At 40.0% G+C, this 22,698-nt stretch overlaps 1 protein-coding gene across 2 annotated transcripts in view; it reads left to right on the top strand.

Annotated features, from left to right (window-relative positions):
• The first annotated feature begins 3,051 nt into the window (after positions 1-3,051).
• The window catches only part of LOC139413340 (contactin-4-like), a 164,236-nt gene continuing 144,589 nt past the window's right edge, over positions 3,052-22,698 (top strand). Inside the window, exon 1 of one of the 2 annotated variants that reach the window (XM_071160575.1) lies at positions 3,052-3,362. The gene's annotated coding sequence lies outside the window, so the exon portion shown is untranslated. The remainder of the gene's footprint in view (positions 3,363-22,698) is intronic. The other variant, XM_071160574.1, reaches the window with a different exon arrangement.

Below are 22,698 nucleotides of genomic sequence, written 5' to 3'. Positions count from 1 at the left end.
TTGATGTCATACAGGATCTGATGACCTCCTAGTAGGGGGTTAAAGGAGGGAACCAGGAGCAGCACATAACAATTTGTGGCCTGGAGGTGTGGGACCTGTCAACACGGTCGTCATTCCAAGATGCTGTGTCTGGCGAGCACTCGCCTCCTTCCGTGATTCTCTGCGGCACCATGTAGGCTTTTTTTCCCCCCTGGGAGCTGGTAACTAGCTTTATATGTCCTGCCTTGTACGTGTGATGTAAGTTCGACAAGTGTTCAGTTGACGATGTAATTGTTCCATTTTTTTTATTAAACAGTCACTTTTACCTTGTAAAGTTTTCAATTGTGAATTAAAATGAAAACGTGGATTTTTACATAACAGAGATTTGTGCGTTTAGTTTTTTAACATGCAGGAAGTAGGCCAAGTCATCCATGGCTCTGTTACTCTGGCAGTGTTGATGCTGATGGGAAAAAGAAAAAAAAATCATATCACTGAAATGCATTGAAATCACTTATTAGCGTAAGTTTCAATGGCCTTTCCAAACCAAGTTTTCATTGTATTGATTCTAACTAAATGTCATTGTATATTAATTTCTCAAGTTCCTTTAGGAAAAGGGAAAATACTTGGAATGAGAGTAATGTTTGCTATTCTTTTGAACAAAATGTTCCTGGAGAAACTCTTGGTTGGTTGGTAGTGGGACAGAAGGGATGAGTCAGAGTCTGTGGGGGTTGTTGGCATGGGAAAACATGAAACAAATTGTTACTTAAATAGTACACGGTACAACGTAATGTCATATTCATCTCAAACCAAACACACTGTCATGTCATCAAATCGCATCTCGAGCTTCAGTTAGCTAAAGTTAGGTAGTTGAAATAAAGAAATTGGGCATTTTGTGAGGTTTTATGTAGTGTAAGAGTCAGAATACAGATGACATTAGCTAACTAGCCTGAACATTAAACATACTGTAATGAAACAGCAGGGAGCAGGTTCCGAACCCTCGACCTTCGAGCCCGAGGTCCTGCGACTCACCGGACAAGCACACGCACTGTCGTGGATGCAAGGTCCGATCCCTTCTGACACCAATGTAATGAAACAGCAGGGAGCAGGTCTCGAACCCTCGACCTTCCAACCCGAGGTCCGGCGCGCTATCGACTGTCCCGCAAAAGCATGTTCGTGAGGCAGGGTCGATTTCCATGCTTATAAACCCTGGGTCGTTACAATATTAAGGTTAACTGCTACGGTAGCTAGCAGGCTAAACACGAAACCCAACACTTACCTACCAATCTATGAGAACCGTGGCCGTTTCAGCGTCACTCTTCCACCTTTCAAAATTAATTCCAGTGTTTCTGGATTGTTCCTTTTTTATTTTGGGGTCACCCACGACCTGCGGATTCCTACTTTAATAACCGAATCTAAAGTATTTATTCTGGCGCATGGTGAAAACGCTATAGCCATTGTGGAGTACAACTGGTTCTATTTCATGGTTCAGATACTTTTCTATCCTTAGCGAGAAGACAGATAGTCTGGGGTTAAATGTCTTGGCAAGGCAATCATTAGTCAAGCTCAGAGTGAAAGACCCCAAAGACGTTGCTTACAGCTCAATGAGGAAATACTGTTAAAACGTGATTTTCATTGCGGCAGGAGCATCATGGGAAATATCCAAAATCACCTGAACATTGTCAATTATATACTATTATAGTTAAATATATTTTACAATCAGATATAAGATCTACAGATGAACTATGTTGGTTATGGTCACAAGGTCCTCTGTACTGAAGCTCTTTTCCGTACCAGCTTCTTTGCAATGCCCACTGGGAATTTCATCTACTTGTACTTAATTATCACCTTTTTTTCATTGACTATTTTATAAAGAGTAGATTTTCTTAAATCCCACTTATTATACGGCTTCTATGAGGATAATGAAAAAAGAAGGGATCAAAGGTTGAATTAATTAGGTGAGGCATACTTATGTATTTCATTCAATTTATACATCTACGTTGAATAGGTATCAAGCTACTGCAGACAGACAGACAAAGACAATTTGTCAGTGTTTTAAGTACATTATTACTATGTATGAATGAACAAGTCAATGTTATTGCATGCATAGTCTAGATTTAAAAAAAATACATAAACAATAACTGAATTTAATTTTCCTTACGGTAGGCTACTAACAATTACCTCTGGCACAAAGGTCTTATCTTGACAACTCACTTGAAATCTTGTTGCCACCTAGTGGATGTTCGAGAGAGAGAGAGAGAGAGAAAGAGAGAGAGAGAGAGAGAGAGAGAGAGAGAGAGAGAGAGAGAGAATATAATATTATCAAACCACTGACTTCACACTCCTGGCAATACAGACTTGTGTCTATGGACTGGTAACTGGGAGTCACAGGTGTCGATAGAATCAGTTCATTGATTAAGATGCAGATTTAAAGGCTTAAAGTTCTTCAACTGACCTCATGGACCTCCTGCTCCCCGGGTACATCTCTGTATCCCATTTAAACCAGCTCATTGTTGTCAATGGTAAATCTCGATTCAATCCGCCAATTCTGCTTAATTGAGGGGGATTTCATGGTATTGAATGGAAAATGCAATGTCCGGATGGTGAGATGTGATCTCATTAAGAAGATATAAATATTTGATCAGCTAATGCATTCTGGGTGTAGCCTTTTCCAGGGTTATGGGCTGATACATTTAGCATGAGGACACTAAACCTTGATCTGGAAGGATAAACCTCAGGTTATTACCTGCCTGATTGCTGGTTTCAGACACTATTGAGGGAACAAAAACCCAAAAAACACTATTACTGAAACTATTGTATAGAAAATGTTTTAAAAAACCCACCCAAAAAGTTTTAAATTAACAATACTCATCATTTTGTTGGTAGTTTGGAAACAAGAATACCTTCATAACATTTGAATTGTTCTTTCTTTCATCTAATAGGGTAGCCTAATATCACAGTCTTGACAATATAGTTACACTACTGTAATAATAACTTCAGTGAACTTTAAATTTATTGTACCAGATTTCCTCAGACAAGTCCTAAGTATGTGGGAGGTGCCCCCAGCCCCTCTTGTGCCAGCTCACGCCACTGTAGGATAAGGTAGAATGATTTATGCGCTAATGGCATGGCACTGCTTTCCTAATCAATGGGAATCGTACTAGTTTACAATACTTTCCGCGTATTGCTGAATTGGAGTGTTTTACAGATCGCGTAGTTATTTTGTATTAGAGCCCAGCTGAAAGAATTGCTCTATTATATCTCGACCGCTTAGACTACCCAGAAGGGTCTGTTCCGCTTGGATGCTCGGTGCAGTGAGTGCCTCACCGAGGACAGCTCGTGTGCCTGCTCTGCTCGGGTTAGAGGAAGGAAAATGATGCATCACAGTAAGTATATTTAGATAATAGTCGCGGGGAGCTCCTGTTAAACTGTGCACTCTTTACCTACATTGCAAACAACGAAAGCGACATTCATAGAGTAGGCTACTATTTTAATGTATTCGGTCGGGGATAGCCTACAATGCCTTGCACTCTCGAGTGAGGGAGGAATATTCATAGTGCATACTCAGCCGCCGACAGCGTCGCCACGATTCAACAGTGAATGTATGTGTACAGAATTTTGTTAGGAGTATCGAAACACGGATTATTTAAATGAAATGCTAATTGCAGGGATAATTACGCATACGGTAAGAATTTTGTTATTATTATTATTAGGCTATTATTACTATTATCGTTATAATGCTAGACTATTATAGCTTGTTATCTGTGTCCCAATCGAATATACTCTTTATTGTCAAAATAGTTAATTTATTTGCTTTAGCCTTGTTTGTAATTGCATTTCATTCACATGGAATTGTTCAATCAGTGTTGGAAACTGTAGTAGCCCAAGCCCGTATAGGCACACTGCAGGTGAAAAGGCACCTCTGTAACTTTCCCGTGAAAACTCATAACCCATATCCTACTAGTGTTATCCTATATTTACATCAATAAACAGGGTCCCCCATTCATTTTGCGCGCGCGTAACCCACTTGGAGTTGTAATGATCTGGGGCCTCATTTATCAAAGGTGCGTGCGCACCAGTTTTCCCACAAAGGTTGGTATTTATCCATTTTGAACTTGACGGGAAAGTGTGCGTATGTCCACGCAAATCTCAGACCATGCTTACCACAACTTCTATTGGTTGAGCAACTGTATTGCAAGCAATATGTTGGGGAAAATGAAGGTGTTTGAGGCAAGGCAATTATAATAATGGTAGGCTAATAACATATTAAAACATAGGCAGAATGATAAAACAGATACATTTACATTTGCCATTGGTAAGGAGATCGCATAGCAGCATGACGCCTAATATATTTATTTTATTTTACTATATTGGCCTAAATCATAATCATATTGCAGGATATCTCTCCTTTTCTGTCATGACTGGGTTATTCCCGCTACACAACGAATATTAGGGTACCATTTATCCATCGCTCATTCAATAGCCCACCATGCTCGAAAGTAAATAGACCAGTAGCCTATTAAAAAATATTTTACAGTATGGGTAGGCTACAGTTTTGCTATGTGATAGGAGCACGTGATCACAGCCTATTTAATCTCAGAGCCTATCCCAAGGCAGGAAACATAATCATGTATTGATAAACAAAATGATTGAACAACAATTTGTCTTTTGCGTAAAAGCTTGGGCTGTAGACAGTATTTACTTTAAAATAGTTCAATAGACAATCAATCTTGCAGAATGCACCCCCAGTGTTTGGCACTGGCTATAGGCCACATGCATTTTTTGTTTAAAAATGTCACTGCAAAATATTAAAACATTCTGACCACACCTCTACAGAAACGTGATCAAATTTGCTGTTGCCCTTTCTTTTAGAAGCTGTCTTGATCCAGTTCCAACGTCTCCAAATCATACAGCAAATGAGGGTATTTTTGTTACCATTAAAGGTGAATGGTGAGCATTTTTGTTACCATTAAAGGTGAATGGAGGGCATTTACCAGGCAGTGTTGTAGCACTCGTTCACAAGCACAGAAATATAGTATGATATGTTGCATGTGACAGTTTGATAAATCATACTAATTTATTGCGCACGCAAATCCTAGAATCTCCAAGTACGCCAGGATTTAGTGAGACATTTATGCGTGTTTGATAAATGAGGCCACTGATTTGCCAGGAGTGTTGGATTTAGTTTGGGAGCTGTTATGCTGGAAGTATGTATTCTATGAGTCAGTAGCTGTGTGCCACCATGCCGATCAGTGTGTGCAGATGTTTGGTAGCCTAATCCCTTGCGCTGACTCCCTATCATAATCCCCCCTGGATTTGCTGATTATGTAGTTGACCAGCAATTGCGGTCATAGTATCCTATGTCTAGCCAACTAGATTAAGCAAACAGAAATATTCCACAATGGCTTCTCTTCTACATTATCTCAATTTTGTACAGGCTATACAAGTACACTTTTAGCAAATAGGCATAGGTTCAGTCAGGAAACTTCAAAACATATCAATAAAGTCAAGATCAATATCCTAAATTTACATCCTTCCTAAGTTTTCTTTGGCCACCATTGAAAAATAATTTCCTAGCGATCAACACAGGACTAATCCAAGCATCTGTCCATCAGCCTCATGGTACTCTGCTGCTGTTGCCCAGTGCCCTTATCTGATTTAAATGGGTGGCTAACAGATGTGTCCACTCACACTCGCTGTAGCCAGATGCACAACTAAACCTGCTCTTTTAATATGCATAATAGATATTTGAGCATCTGTCTGTTTTTTTAGTCCGCTCTTATATTAAATAATTACTGGTTGACCAAATGTGTTATTTACAGTGTATATTTGTATCTGCCTTCTCCACGGCTGCCTAGAGTCCTCTGTGAGTTCACTTGTGTTACTGGTTAGGTGTGCTCTGAATGTGGAATGTATGATAAGGTGTGATATCTGCTTTGCTGTGGGAGATGAAAAGCGTCCTTTAGATGAGTGATATAGATACGGCTGTGCTGTAAATTTGGTTTGTCTGGTAGCTATTAATGGATCCTCTGTCCCTTTGCACTTCACATGGACATTATCGAGAGCATTCCCACTGGGCACGGACTTAATTTCAGCGTCTCGTTTTGGTTGAGTCGACAACTAACCTAAATTCTACGTGAAATCAATAAAACATGTCACCATGTCATTGGATTTGGTTGAAAAGTTGGGTGAATAAAGTCAGAAATTCCCCGACATTGATGACTTGTTGCAAGTCCAATCAGTTTTCCATGTTGATTCAACATCATCGCATCAAATGTGTTTTTGTTGAAATGACATGGAAAGTACATTTCATCAAACCGTTAGTGGGTTTCCTCAAACATGAATTCCATGATAGCAAGAACAAATTGTCCAGGCAGTCCTGTGTTGGAAATCCTCACCACTTCCTTCCCCGCTCCTAGTTCCTGCGTTCTTGATGAAAGTAATCCCGAGGCTGACATGCACCGTGCAGCTCAATGGACACGGCAGGCACCCTGCAGAGACAAACCAAGTTTGGAATGACTTGGCTACCTGGCATAACTATATGGTCTGCCATGGACACATGGTTGGTTGGTTTAAACATTGCGTGTTAATTGTTGTAGTTTCTTGGTGGACTGGAGAGTGCCCTGGCAGATGCAGCTTTGCAGGAAGTAGAAAAACAGGCCTGTAATGGTTAGCGTGCAGCAGGCCAACAGCCTGTCAGAAGTGATGTAGTGCAGAAGTGACATTAAATAGATTATGGGATAGTAACATTTAGAGACATTTCATAAAAATTTCATTGGATGGTTCCTGCTGGTATTGAGAAAATGTGTCATAGGGGATATTTTTATTTAATGTATACAATTCTTCCCTCCCTCCAGGACAGGAAACACTTTTGAAAGAAAATGAAATCTTTGTTTTCCATAGTAACCTTTGGGAAACATGTACATTTTGCAATGCTTCTGGAAAAAATAAGTGTCCCCAGCAAGCGACTAAAGTGAGTGTCCATTAAGGTACTGTAACTTTATTTCAGCATTGGAGAGGAGTGCCTGTCAAACGCTCTCAGTTCAAAAGAGAGGCATTGTGCTTGTTTCACATGCAAGGAACACTTCAGCATTTTCTTCACATTTTCAACACATTTTTATCTCTTATTGGAGCAGTATTCAGTCGGGCAGCAGTGAAGTTCAGCCAAATATGTCTGTCCTTCTTAACCAGTAACCGTGCAGCCTTGTCAGAAATCTCCTCCCCACTCACTTAGCTGTATCAATACGGATGAGAGACACTGTATCAGTCAAAATGTTTAGATAAAATAGATCTTTTGACTTTTTTCCTAAATTCATGCTTGATAACATGCTGGAATTATAATCTGGTTCTTTATGGGCGTAATCATCACACCGTGAAAGAAACGTTTCTCAATTTCAAGTCCTTCCCCTATATTGCCCTTCCCAGTAGTGACAGGAAATGTTATCATTTTGCATACATTCAATTGCATAGATAGGCCTTTAGCGTCTATTAAAGTCCAAAACATGTACGCGGACGCACAGCAGTGTTCTAGAATGTTTGTCTCTCATACTTTTTTACTTTTGGAATTCTCCGCATTGGCTCAATCAATTTCCCCATGGACGGTGGTCTCAAAGCCTTGTAGCTATGTCAAAATGGGACCCTGGACTATCATGTCTCTGTGTCTGTGGACTCTGATTTACTCTTTAGCCAGTGCTTTGGGTTTTTGATCTATGGTTGCCTGTGTATACATTTTCTTGCTCTTATTTTTTACCCCTTAGGTACTACTTGTACACCGCTACTTTGATTATGATATTGACTGCATTTACAGAGCCAGAAATGCCTCCAGCACTTATTTTCATGAGTGCTCAGCCAATGCCATAGTCCAGAAAGCCACTCATCTCTGCACAGTCCCTACTGTGTGAGTACAATCTGAGTTGAAAAGCGCTGTGATTCCACGGGACTATTAGGCAGGCCCCTAGTTGTTGACTATGAAGTCTAAGTATTTTCTATGGAGCGTCATGACTGTGAGGGAATGACTTTTATGACAAATAACTGTGCAGTCCAAGGGTCTTGCCTCTGAGGTTGTTGCCACACTGGCGCTTTAAAGAACAACAGGGCAAAGAGCAGCAAATAAAGACAAATGCTCTGTGTCAGTTCTTTAGCCCCATTTTTCTGCTGCTCTCTGCTGGTTTTTTAAAAAGTAAACAGTGCTGTGTGATTCTTCATAACATCATTATGGATGAGAAGGAAGGCTGCAGGCCCCTGATACTACTTTGCCAGTGCACAGACAGCGGTTTACACACCTCCTGTGTCATATCTGGGTGTTCTCTAGTTCTCTGCCCGCCGAGGAGCCAAATTGTTTGTTCATTGGGATCATTGGGTGTAGTGTCAGTCATTGTTTTGAAGCAGGCATTGTTTTTGCCAAGCTGAGTTGTCAGTGGTGTAGGCAGCAATCTTGCCATATGTATGCAAATGGGAATAGCGGAGAGACATGTACCATATATGAATACTTTAGAACATTTCTACATTTGAATACCCATATCAATCACCCCGGCACAACAATATATACTCTATGTTTTGTTTGAGAAGGGTTTTAACTGAGGGAGACATTTGACACAGACAATAGCGCCAGGTCCAATGGTTAATTTATATTGTTTTTAGACCGAACTGTGTGGGACTGAGGGACCAAAGGGTTTCAACAGAGGGTTTCTTTTTCCAGAGAAAGAGGACTTCCCTGACTGTCCATCCCTGTCAGCTCTTACCCTTTGACCTTCTTCTACACAAATTGGTTGTTTGTACAGCATCATGTTTTATTCCATGTGTTCTAAAAAAAAACATGAACTAGCTGACAGCAGCACAAAACACAGCAGTGGTGTTTTTGTGGAGCAGCACTTTTATATGAAAGCATTTCGAAAGTCAAGTAACGTGGTGGTAAATCTATCAGAGTTGCGAAAAAAATACATTGAGCATTGAGCATCTTGTTCCAGCAGACAATTCAAGCAGACAGATAGCATGCATCTAAAACAAGTTATGAAGTAGACCTTTCCTGCAGTCAAATGACCTAGTGGCCTCATGGATGGAATGTTATTCATATTTTTATGTAATTACATAATTCATCAACATTTTTTTTTTTTTTTTAACTGCTGGAAATCCGGTGTTTCTATGTCAACGGTTTTGTTATATTTCAGTCTTCTGTGATGTACTGTATACAGTACAAGTCGGAAGTTTACATACATTTAGGTTGGAGTCCTTAAAACTCATTTTTCAACCACTCCACAAATGTCTTGTTATTTAACTATAGTTTTGGCAAGTCGGTTAGGACATCTACTTTGTGCATGACACAAGTAACATTTCCAACAATTGTTTACAGACATATTATTTCTATTATAACTCACTGTATCACAATTCCAGTGGGTTAGAAGTTTACATACACTAAGTTGACTGTGCCTTTAAACAGCTTGGAAAATTCCAGAAAATGATGTCATGGGTTTAGAAGCTTCTGATAGGCTAATTGACATAATTTGAGTCAATTGGAGATGTACCTGTGGATGTATTTCAAGGCTTACCTTCAAATTCAGTGCCTCTTTGCTTGACATCATGGGAAAATCAAATTAAATCAGCCAAGACCTCAGAAAAAAATCTCCACAAGTCTGGTTCATCCTTGGGAACAATTTCCAAATGTCTGAAGGCACCATATTCATCTGTACAAACAATAGTAGGCAAGTATAAACACCATTGGGACAATTTAGCCGTCATACCGCTCATGAAGGAGACGCTTTCTGTCTCCTAGAGATGAACGTACTTTGGTGCGAAAAGAGCAAATCAATTCCAGAACAACAGCAAAGGACCTTGTGAAGATGCTGGAAGATACAAAAGTATCTATATCCACAGTAAAACGAGTCCCATATCGACATAACCTAAAAGACCGCTCGGCAAGGAAGAAGCCACTGCTCCAAAACCGCCACAAAAAAAGCCAGACTACAGTTTGCAACTGCACATGAGGACAAAGATCGCACTTTTTGGAGAAATGTCCTCTGGTCTGATGAAACAAAAATAGAACTGTTTGGCCATAAGGACCATTGTTATGTTTGGAGGAAAATGTGGGAGGCTTGCAAGCCGAATAACACCATCCCAACCGTGAAGCACGAGGGTGCCAGCGTCATATTGTGGGGGTGCTTTGCTGCAGGAGGGACTGTTGCACTTCAGGGACTGTTGCACTTCACAAAATAAATGGCATCATGAGGCAGGACAATTATGTGGATATATTGAAGCAACATCTCAAGACATCAGTCAGGAAGTTCAAGCTTTGTCGCAAATGGGTCTTCCAAATGGACAATGACCCCAAGCATACTTCCAAAGTTGTGTCAAAATGGCTTAAGGACAACAAAGTCAAGGTACTGAAGTGGCCATCACAAAATCCTGACCTCAAGCCTATAGAACATTTGTGGGCAGAACTGAAAAAGCGTGTGCGAGCAAGGAGGCCTACAAACCTGACTCAGTTACACCAGCTCTGTCAGGAGGATTGGGCCAAAATTCATCATCGCAGTTCCATCGTAGGGTATACTTTTGTTTGAAAGTAGATTTGTATAAAACGTACCAGTAAACACTCTGTGTGACCCGGATTTAGCCCACTGCAGTAAAAGGTTAATCTGTTGAAAAGTTTAGACCAGGACAGGACTTGTACTTCAGCTCTAACATTGAACTATGTTGAACTGTCAGTATTCTTGAATACGTAAGAATAATAATAAATAAATACATATTTACCACAATGAACCAGTGGGGTAATATTTATCATATTTGTATTATATATACCTCACATACGACCCATTATAAGACTAAGCAATTAGCCCATGAAATGGTTTTCTGACTCCAGAAAAATGATTTAGAAATATGCAAGATACCATAGTTAAGTCACAGTAATAGAAAGGTCAAGAAAGGAATAAGAATTATCTATATCAAAAGCAAATATTTAATTGACATGGTAAAATGAATGATTCACACACAAGGCATCAGCTTATGTTACCAAGCATTAACAAGCATTTACAAGGCATTATTCTAGGCATGATCAGAGGGAGAGAGGGAGAGAAGTCATCGCCTGAAAGGGCATGGCCCCAAGAGTCCACGAGGAGGAGAGAGAGAGTGTAGGTATCTCACTAGCACAGGTCTCACCAGAAAGAGAAGCTAAGACCCTTTTATAACCATTTTTACCATGTTAGATTTGATATCTGAGTTGTTTTGCAGGTAGTATTACTGTAAAGTAATAACCTCCAATCAGATATCAGACCTACAGGATGTAAAGGAAACATAACCTCTGCTTCACGGAGGTGTGACAGAATGGGGGGGGGGATGGCCTGAGCAACACAGAGAAGGCTGAATTTCCGAGAAGGCAATAAAACCTTTTGCATACAGCTGATAACAGTCACTTCGGGGGCTGGCCCGCCCTACAATAGCTCATCGTTTTACTCAAGTACTATATTCCAGCTAGCAACACTTCAATGGCCCAATGACCCAACAATTAAAATCAGCCTACCTCCTAATGCATCTGCCTGCACTGTCCTGTTTTTTTTCTTCATAAAAGGTGAAAAAGCCAAAAACGGCAATTTGTGTTAAAAGGCTTTTTATTTGCTGAGAGGCATTTGGTCAGCTCTAAGAGATCAGTCTACAGCTAGAGGTGTTGTGGTCTCACAGACCGTAGATTGGATTTCAATACAACAAATCTCCTATTCTTACAGGATGGTAAATCATGTCTGCCACCTTTTACCTCTTGCCTTTAGGGGATGGAAAAAGGAGAATTCTGTCCAGACCTTTCCATAAAAGTATTGTGTAAATTTAGGTATTAGCAGACTTTGAAGTTGGAAATACAGTGAGTATGTAATGTAATGACATAGTTATTAAGGTTAGTTAAACATCCAATATGTGTACATTTGTAAGGAGATAAAGTGAGATAGTGAATTGGTTTTGCTCTTGTACAGTCGGTACATTATAACATCTTCTACATCCAGGCAGCTCCATCTCCTGCAGTATTTCTTGCTTGGTCATTCAGTTACCACCCTAGCTGTATTCCACTCATATTGCCTCAATCCTGTGCTTTAGCTACGGTATGTTGAAAAAATATGTTAGAGCTAGATGTGGGCTTTTGGCTTAGAGGCACAACAATCCTTGGGGTATGATACAAACTGTGTTGTTCCTGCATCACTTCCTTACTCAAACATGATGTGATACGGTCCCTCCTTGGGAACAGATTCGATTGAAGGCCTAATAAGAGTAACACCAGCTTGTGTAAATATCTGAGCATTGGAACTATTGAATTATTAACTATTCTTTCTGTGGGGGCTTCTAACAACTAATTTCCAAGCTATCACAGCAAGGGGGCAGGTTTGTGTTTTTTCTTCAGAATACACTTAAATTGAAAATGAGGGAATTATTTTGATCTTTTAACACTTTGTTATTGTTGTACCACTGGGGAAAATTCTCTGATTTTGCAATTATTTTTGAGAGGAAAATGGTACCCCCCCCCCTCCCCCATAGGGTGGGCCTGTGATTTGTGAGCCTTCTTTCCCCCACCATTTATTGGAATACTAATATGCTTAATAAAAACAACATGCCCCAGAAGGCATTGTTATTTTCTTTTCACATAGTTGAGATGAAAGAAATGTTGGATGAATTGGGATCACTAGATGACTCAACAGAATGTCACAATGTTCTGGCACCGTTTTATGGTTTCTGGTGGATTGAATTTGTTTTGATAGAATACAATCTTATAGAACAAGTTCGACCAGAAACAAATACAAGGCCATTTGAATATCCTGATTCACAACAGTCGGCATTCTGTAGACTTTAGACAATTCATTATGAAGAAAGCAACGGTATTAATTCATATGAATATGAATACTGCTAGTATTCATCCTATGAATAGTATGTTGTATCCAAAGCCTGTGTTATTTATGTAGCAATTGTGAAGCATACAGTCTGCTGATGGCTGTCTTTGTTTTATTTATGAATATTCAGAACAATACATTACATACATTTCTTGGAAGGTTTGACACTGCACAGCACAAGCACTCTTCGTGTACTGCTCTCATTGATACAGATAGTAAAATGTCCCCTGTTGTTCTTATAAGTGTAAATGTTTTTGCTAATGTTTTCAAGGGATTGTTAAAGCTTATGAAAGCTACATGCAAATATCAAAATAATGACCTCTAAGCAATAAGGGAGTCCTTCCTCTTTCTGGTGCATTTTAAACATGGGGACTTACCTGTGTGACGGACAGAACATCAGCTGAAAGGGCAGAACAGGCTAAGAATTATATGAAAATGTTTATTCAGTGTTAAAATGCTATCCAGGAGCACACTGGTGGACACACTATCCATGCTAGAAAAGCAGGAAAATTTGACAGCTATATTCAAGGGAAGTAGGCCACCAGAATGGCTTAGTTCATGTGTATATAATCCACTATAGAGTACTGTGTATGCAGCGAGCAGAGTTATCTAGTCTGCCTTACAAGTGTACAAAGCAGCACGCCATGAAGTATCTGCTGTCAAATACACATCAATCACAGCAGATTATGAAAAGTCTCTTCTCTGCTTGACATGTTAAAAAGGTCAGCAATTTAAAGGGATAGTTAGAGATATTGGCAATGAAGCCAGAGTCATGTGAACTTGTGGATACCATTTTAAGCTAGTTAGCATTTGGCCTGTGAAACTACCTCTAACTTCCTTCATACTGGACACGGATACATAAAAATGGTATCCACAGGTTCATCTGACTCTGGGGAAGTAGATTCAAATAGCCAAAATCCCTAACGATCGCTTTAAACCATCTTGAAGAATCCAAATAGTCTGTTTCATACAGTCATTTTATCAATGGAAATGTCCATATACTGTCCTGTATGGCAGGCGAGCTATGATGTACTGTACCAGTGAGCCTTGGATGTGATTACATTTCCTCTGAATGCAACTATTCTTTTTCCTTATATTCGTTATTTATCCATGTGAATCATGTTGAGATGAATATCTATTTTATAAGGGAGCGCTGGCACAATTGTCATTGTGTGAAATACTCTTTCTTTTCGTGTGTATTTCCTACAAGGAAATTCAAGCATCCATGTCAAGTATGGTTTGGGGTGATGATGTTGATGCTGTATTCTCGACTTCACAGAAAGGGTAATGCTGCCTTCTTTGACCCCATTATATGGAGTTGAATTACTGCGCACGACTCCAGTTGTTCAGCCTTTATTGGGTTTTATAATGAGGAAACACATTCTATTGTAATCCAGCTGGTGCGCGACACCACCGTGAGTAGGGGATTGAGAGACATGATGATGTAAGTAATGAAGCCTGTAATATCACCCTGGATGGTCTACGAGCCTTAACTGTCCACTGCCAACATCTAGTCACCACCCACTGTGTTTCAGCTGGTCCTTTTTATCAGGGAACAGATGATGATGGTACCATTCTGTTAGTGATATGAGGCACTGATGTTGTAGCCTAGTTTCAGAGATGTTAGTGCTTGAGCCAATCTCTCGGACTATGGCTGCCATGCCATATGTCTGGCATAGCATGGCGATAGTTCAGGGGAGTTGGCTACTAAATTACATGCATACGAATGGGAATTGGTTTGGTTGATTTGAGAAGTGATTAATACAGGCTTCTTGAATCATGTCTTATCTCTTTAAACAGTACAGCAATTGTATCATCAACAGCACTCTTGGACATCTTGATAGTTGAGCAGTTTTACCGTAGTGTCTCTGTTTATTGTGCTCCGAGCTGGCAGAGGCTGAACCGCTTTAGGATTATTCTATTTGACACTCATGAAACGCTTGCTGCATGAAACACTAGCTTATAAGGCGAAGAATGGGATTTGTGTGCTGTGTTTTAGCTCTAAACTGTCTGCTCCTTTGTTCTGATGTTCATTATGGTGGTTATACAACAAGTCAAAACCAAGGCGACACACTGGTTCCAGACAGAGTATTATGAGATTCTCACAGACATGAAGTGTTTCACCGTCGTCATAGCTTACCTTAGCTTGATTACATCCCAATACAAATAACCATGAGAAGGAGAATGTAGGTATATGTATTTTCGGAGGTTGATAGCCATACATTGTGAGCCATGTAGTAGTTTCTTTACATTTTTACAAGTAGGCCTGGAATAACTATAACTATGGGCTTAGCTATAGTTTTAACTATGCTTTGTGGAAAAAAAGAAGAAGAAAGTGACTACTTTGAGGCCTCCCGAGGGGTGCAGCAGTCTAAGGCACTGCATCACAGTAGTAGAGGCATCACTACAGACTACAGTTCGATCCCAGGGTCAAATACGCAGTGCACAATTGTCTGGGTTAGGAGAGGGTTTGTCCCATCGTGTTCTAGCGACTACTTGTGGTGGGCCCGAGCGCATGCACGCTGACTCGTGACGCCAGTTGCACAGCGTTTCCTCCAACGCATTGGTTCGGCTGGCTTCCGGGTTCAGCGAGCAGTGTGGCTTGGCAGGGTCGTGTTTCAGAGGACGAATGGCTCTCTCCCGAGTCCGTATGGGAGTTGCAGCGATGGGACAAGCCTCGTAACGACCAATTTGATATTACGAAAAAGGGGTAAAAAAAAACAAAGGGACAACTTTTCAAAACTATTTGAATACAGATCTCAGAAGTAACTACTTTGTTAACTATTTGAATACAGATCTCAGAAGTAACTACTTTGTTAACTATTTGAATACAGATCTGAGAAAGCAACTGCTTTTTACAAATATTGTAATATTTGAAACACAATCATTATTTTTTTACATTTCAGTTCCACTGTTTCGACCAGCAAAATAAAGTTCCGAACTGCTACGAATCTCCCAATAAGTAATGGTTTATATTGTTCCTTTCTGTTCCTTTTTAAACCTCTGAAAACGACGTGTTTTTACATTGAGCTCGACAATAAATTACTTCACCAATCACTGCAGACAGAGCAGCTCGCTATGAACTTGTCTGTCCAATGTAATGGAGTGTGTAGGGCGCAAGACAGAACTGGAATTTTAAGGGTGGAGAGAGAACAAGAGAGGGTGAAGGAGGAGCCTTTTTTTATTTTACCTTTATTTAACTTGGGGATTTGATCCAGCAACCTTTTGGTTACTGGCCTAAAACTCTAACCACTAAGCTACCTACCGCTTGTAGTGCTGGGAATCTTGTGATGATATGCATTATCTGAATTAAGCCCACAGAATTATACCTAAAGAGGAGCGGCTTCTATCTGTACTTATTTTTTTTTATTTAACCCTTATTTTACCAGGTAACTTGACTGAGAACACATTCTCATTTACAGCAACGACCTGGGGAAAAGTTACAGGGGAGAGGAGGGGGGATGAATGAGCTAATTGGAATTCTATCAAGGAACTTTGAATGTCTTTGAACTTCCGAGAGTTGGCTTAACGTTGGACCAGAGCTAGCTAGCTAGCAAGCTAACAAGCTTGTGTGTGCAGAGCGGCACAATAATTTAAATAAAAACACGTTTTACCTTTTTTTTGTTAACTCAATGTGAAACGTGATAACTATTGTATCCTTAACTTGCAGTCAAAAAAAGGTAATCCATAGTCTTCTCAAATAAAAGATCTCTCTTCCTAATTTCTGAATCACGCTTGTAACGTCAGTAGGCTCCAGTAGCTTCGGAGGGGGAGGGGCAGATAGCCTACATGCACACACACGGGCAAAGATTTTCAGTTGTCAGGCAGACACTGGAAAATGTTTTTTAGACAGAGTGAGTGCTTTTTATAGGAGCTTTGTTGCATTGTTTTGTGGGTCAGAAATGCTCGGAATGGAAAATAACGTTATTAACCGGTTCCCATGCTTTTAAAATCACGTTTATGTCCCTGAACCGTATAGATCACTTTCATAATTTCACTTTGATATTATGGGGTATTGTGTGTAGGCCAAATGCAGGATAAAAATACAACAAAATGCGGATAAAGTCAAGAGGTGGGAATACTTTCAGCACATAACATATAAAGAGAGAAAATAAATTCCTATTGGGTGTGACAACTGGTCGTGTGTACTATTCAGGCTATAATTATGCAATCCTGTGGTACTATACCTTCTGCAGACATTTTTAAAACATTCCAATTGACAACAAATGTGTTACGATAGATTTTGGTCCAAGGCATCTTTAAGATTAGAATGTCTATTTCAGACTCTGTAACATCCATAACGGAGGGTGTATCATCCATAGCGGTCATTTTTCGCTGTCTAAAGTAAGAATTGAAATGACTTTTTCATATTGTTATCGTTGTTGTGTTCAGCCAAGTCTTTTCTTCAAAATGGCTATCCATGGTAACTCACAGACATTCTCCCCAAAAAGCTTGTCCATTTCATGTAACATCCATTATTAGCTTGGTTTCTCCATCATGCCAATATTTAGTCAGCTTTTTTGTGTATACATAAGGTCGCAAAGTGAGGGTATATTACTGAAAACATTCTAAGTTTAACAGTAAACTACCAGAAGTTTGGTAACTTTAAAGGATTTTATGTAATTTGTCACGATGTCTAGTGGCGCTTTTGGCTACTCAGATTATCACAGGTGTCTGTAATTATCTCGGGCCCTCTGTGTGGCCTTATCACATGATAAACATATCAAAACTAAAATACATTGATTTTAAAATAACAACATATATGACAAAGCTGAAAAACATTATCCTAAATATAAACCACCAACCATCTGTGTGAGGGTTTCAGCATGAAATATTCTTTATATATTTTTTTCCAGACTTTTATTTATTTTATGCCAATGTCTTTGTTGTTGTTTTGGCACCAAACTGGTGGCAATCGTGAAAAAAGTCAATAGTTGGAAGAGTTGCAGAGAGTTTTTTTCATGAATTATGTTATTTTCTCTTGAACCATATGGTCTATCCACTAGAAACGCATGGACAATATGGACACATATATAAAAAATAAATACTATATATGAATACATTTTTAAAAAAGTTATTCAAGTATAAGTTACTACATTTATCGCCATTGATTACCTGTTAATTACCAAAATGACTAAAGATTCTGGTAACTTTCGTAAATTACCTGTACACTCCCCCCAAGCGGTACTATAGACACACACATCAAAAGCGTCATTTCTATTTTGTTTGTCCATTCTGTGAGACATTAAAAAGTTGTGATTTTGCGTGCCATTACGCTGGAATCACCCTCCTTTCTTATATTGTATTTACTTCCTTACAACAGTTTTTACAACTTTTCTGTTCCCATTCATGGATGTGCTTTACCCTGGAAGTGACTGTTGTAATACTGTCATGGAGTGAACTGGCTGTGGGTGCTCCTTGGACCTTTCTATTACACCAATAGTCTCTGTGGCAGGACGATGAGAGAGAGACATTTCAAAGTAAATAAATGTCCGGTAGACCATGTCTGTCAAAACCTTTATCACAGTTGAAGTTCACATGGTTTCTGATTCATTAGGACACCTGTAGTCATTACTGAAGCATTACGAATGCTCCGTAAAATACAATATCTGATAATTATACCATAGCTTAGGTAATAACTCATTCTGTCATTCTCTTAACTCTATTGAGGCATAGTGTATTGTAAATGTGTAAATGTTGAGCCTACCTTTGTCTCATAAGTATGTGTTATTACAGGCATATGCTATGATGTATGTATCCTGGTAAGTATACTGTAGGTATACATCATTCAGGAAAGCTAATCAATGGTTAGTAATCTGACCTCCATTGCTCACCACGCACGATTTGGTACAATATCATGACATGTCTCCATTTTACCAAGTCACACTAAAAATGAAAGACATTGGACATCGCAAAGCTTCTCACAGAACAGCCTTCAGGCTACAAAGCTATACTGAAGAAAAATATCAATGCAACATGCAACAATTTCAAAGATTTTACTGAGTTACAGTTCACATGAGGAAATCAGTCAATTGAAATAAATAAATTAGGCCCTAATCTATGGATTTCACATGCCTGGGAATACATACGTATCAGGCATCTGTTGGTCACAGATACCTATAAAAAGGTAGGGGCGTGGATCAGAAAACCAGTCAGTATCTGGTGTGACCACCATTTGCCTCATGCAGCGCGACACATCTCCTTTTCGTAGAGTTCATCAGGCTGTTGATTGTGGCATCTGGAATCTTGTTCCACTCCTCTTCAATGGCTGTGCGAAATTGCTGGATATTGGCGGAAACAGGAACACTGTCGTACACGTCAATTCAGAGCATCCCAAACATGCTCAATGGGTGACATGTCTGGTGAGTATGCAGGCCATGGAAGAACTGGGACATTTTCAGCTTTCAGGAACTGTGTACAGATTTTTGCGACATGGGGCTGTGTATTATCGTGCTGGAAAAATGAAGTGATGGTGTAGGATGAATGGCACGACAATGGGACTCAGGCTCGCCCCACGGTATATCTGTGTATTCCAATTGCCATCAATAAAATGCAATTGTCCGTAGTTTTTGCCTGCCCATACCATAACCCCACCGCCACCATGGGGCACTTTGTTCACAACGTTGACATCAGCAAACCGCTCGCCCACACAACGCCATACACGTGGTATGCGGTTGTGAGGCCAGTTTGAAGTACTGCCAAATTCTCTAAAATGACGTTGGAGGCATGCCAACTGCACGCACCCTCAAAACTTGAGACATCTGTGGCATTGTGTTGTGTGACAACTGCACATTTTAGAGTGGTCTTTTGTTGTGCCCAGCACAGGGTGCACCTGTGTAATGAACATGCTGTTTAATCAGCTTCTTGATATGCCACAGCTGTCAGGTGGATGGATTCTTGGGAAAGGAGAAATGCTCAGTAACAGGGGTGTAAACACATTTCTAGGATCTTTCAGGGACCAACATTTTACCTGTTGCTTTAATATCGTTTTTTTTCAGCATATTTAAATGTTGCCATTATCTTTTGATCCTTTTTGCGTAAATTAAACACTTCTGCCATAATGCCGAAAATGTAAGTACTTTGAAACATGCTTTGTGTGTCATTCCTTTGTAATTTACGGTGGTACAACATACAGTCAGTCTTCAGTACATTTTAATGAGGACGAATGGAAACCGAAACTGTCTTGCATGAACCGAGCAAATGCAATTATAGCAATTCATTTTTTAATATATTTTTTTTTACAGATGTGTTATTATGTAAACAAATGATATTTACAGAAATATCTATACATAGACAAGGCATACAAGGTTATGCATGTCATTGAGGTGGTCCAGATGAATCGTTGATCTTGCAGCTCTTCCAGCTAAAGGAAATGCATCTTGTCAAGGAAGCAGGAAACACAGCTTCCATCTCGAAGGAGAGGGATTCATTAGAAGACACTGATTGAAATAAATGAAGATAAGATATTAAATGTGACCCACTCAGACAAATCCAGGCTTCATTCTCAGTCCTTATTTTTCAGAAAGTGAAGAAAATACAATATTCTGGTCCCATATTGATTTCCTGCCCCTCGTGTTTTGAAACATATGATTATTGCATTACTCAAGCATGTCTTTGAAATGTAGTGTTACAGTTCAGTGAGCAAGAGCTGAAGGAGACTTTCAGTGCTGCTTCTGCCACTGTTTCGATGGTGGAATGCTAACAAGAGCCTGGTTGTGCCATAATGGGATGGTGTGGGTTATTATATACTTCTACTCTATGAATAAACATGTATTTACCCGAGGGACATATGGTTATTGCAGCTTGTTTTTTATGGAAGCTTTGCAAATGGTACATTGCAAATTACTTAACTTGTCACATTGCTGTAATACCTTTCTATCCAGTGTACACAGTGTTTCCAGAGGCAGCTTCTGACATTTGCCTCAGACTTATTCTGTATTCTTCTCTCAGACTCTATGACAAGCTGCGTAAATCTTACTGCCTACCCCCACTGTGTTTCATTTACATATTTACTTCCTCTCCCTGCTACTCAAAACCAAATACCTCTCCCATTTGGCACTTTTGAATGTGTTTGTCAAAACAGTAAATTAAACAAATTCCCCCAATTTAATCAATTCAAGGAAAACCGCAATGCGGGTTCATTCAGATTGTTTGTGTTGTATTTCAAGGAAAGGTATGGTTTTGTGTAAATATGCATTGACAAGGTCCGTAAGAGGAACCGCTCCAGTAAAGTGTAAATATTCTAAGATAACCCTCAGAGGAATTAACAAAACCTCAAACATCAGCACATAAAGCAGTTAGTTAGCTGTTATTCCTTACAAGTCTGTGCAAACATTTTAGACCCCTGTTTTAAGCTCGTTGTTTTCATATTTACTTTGAATAATCACTAGTTTCGAGATGCATACAGAATATATACAGTATATATACAGTGCCAGTCGAAAGTTTGGACTAGTGGTGGAAAAAGTACCCAATTGTCATACTTGAGTAAAAGTAAAGATACTTTAATAGAAAATGACTCAAGTAAAAGTGAAAGTCACCCTGTAATTTCCTACTTGAGAAGTATTTGGTTTTAAATACACTTAAGTATCAAAAGGAAATGTAATTGCTAAAATATACTTAATTATCAAAAGTAAAAGTATGAATCATTTCAAATTCCTTATATTAAGCAAACCAAACGGCACCATTTTCTTATTATTTTAAGTTATGGATAGCCCGGGGCAGGCACCAACATTCAGACATCATCTACAAACGAGGTATGTGTTTAGTGAGTCCGCCAGATCAGAGGCAGTAGGGATGGCCAGGAATGTTCTCTTGATAAGTGTGTGAATTAGACACTTTTCCTGTCCTGCTAAGCATTCAAAATGGGTGTCAGGGAAAATGTATGCAGTAGAAAGTACATAATTTTATTTTGGAATGTAGTGAAGTAAAAGTAAAAAATGTCAAAAATATAAACAGTAAAGTAAAGTACAGATGCCCAAATAAACGACTTAAGTTGTACTTTCAAGTATTTTTACTTAAGTACTTTACACCACTGGTTTGGACATAGCTACTCTATCACGTATATTCCCTCTCCGGCCTCTAGGTCATCCGGCTGCTGATTATTCCGCACACCTGTCACCATCGTATCGCACACCAGCGCCTCATGACACTCACCTGGACTCCATCACCTCCTTGATTATCTTCCCTAAATCTGTCACTTCCCTTTGTTATTTCCTCAGGTGTTATTGACTCTGTTTTCATGACAGTGCATTGTTTGTTTATTTATTAAAACTCTCTCTCCCTGAACTTGCTTCCCGACTCTCAGCGCACTTGTTACAGAATAACACCTCACCTAAGGGAAGCATCAGGGAGTGTTTTTTACATTTTTTGTGTCAGAGTAAATGACTTTGGGTCCGGGAACCGCTACAGGCTCTCATGCCTCAACCAGATCGCCAGGCTTCCCTGCCTTAGCTGGCTTGTCGGGCTCTCATGTCTCAGCCGGATCGCCAGGCTCCCCTGCCTCAGTCGGCTCGTCGGGCTTTCATGCCTCCGCTGGATCGCCAGGCTCCCCTGCCTCAGCCGGCTTGTCGAGCTTTCATGCCTCCACCGGCTCGTCAGGTTCTCATGCCTCAGCTGGATCGCAAGACTCCCCTGCCTCAGCCAGTCTGTCAAGTTCCCGCGCCCCAGCTGACTCGACAGGTTCCCGTGCCTCAGCTAGCGTAACAGGTTCCCGCGCATCAGCAGGGGTGACCGGTCTGCTCCTGATCCCCGAGTTCGTCCCCTTTGACAGCGTCCTGCGGCTGGAGCCGCATGTCGGGGAGGGGGTACTGTCACGTATACTCCCTCTCCGGCCTCTAGGTCATCAGGCTGCTGATTATCCTGCACA

Source organism: Oncorhynchus clarkii, chromosome 7 (assembly GCF_045791955.1).
Source record: "Oncorhynchus clarkii lewisi isolate Uvic-CL-2024 chromosome 7, UVic_Ocla_1.0, whole genome shotgun sequence".
Lineage (NCBI taxonomy): Eukaryota > Metazoa > Chordata > Actinopteri > Salmoniformes > Salmonidae > Oncorhynchus > Oncorhynchus clarkii.
Note: the sequence above shows the minus strand (reverse complement) of the source record. Positions and strands in the feature narration are given on the sequence as shown.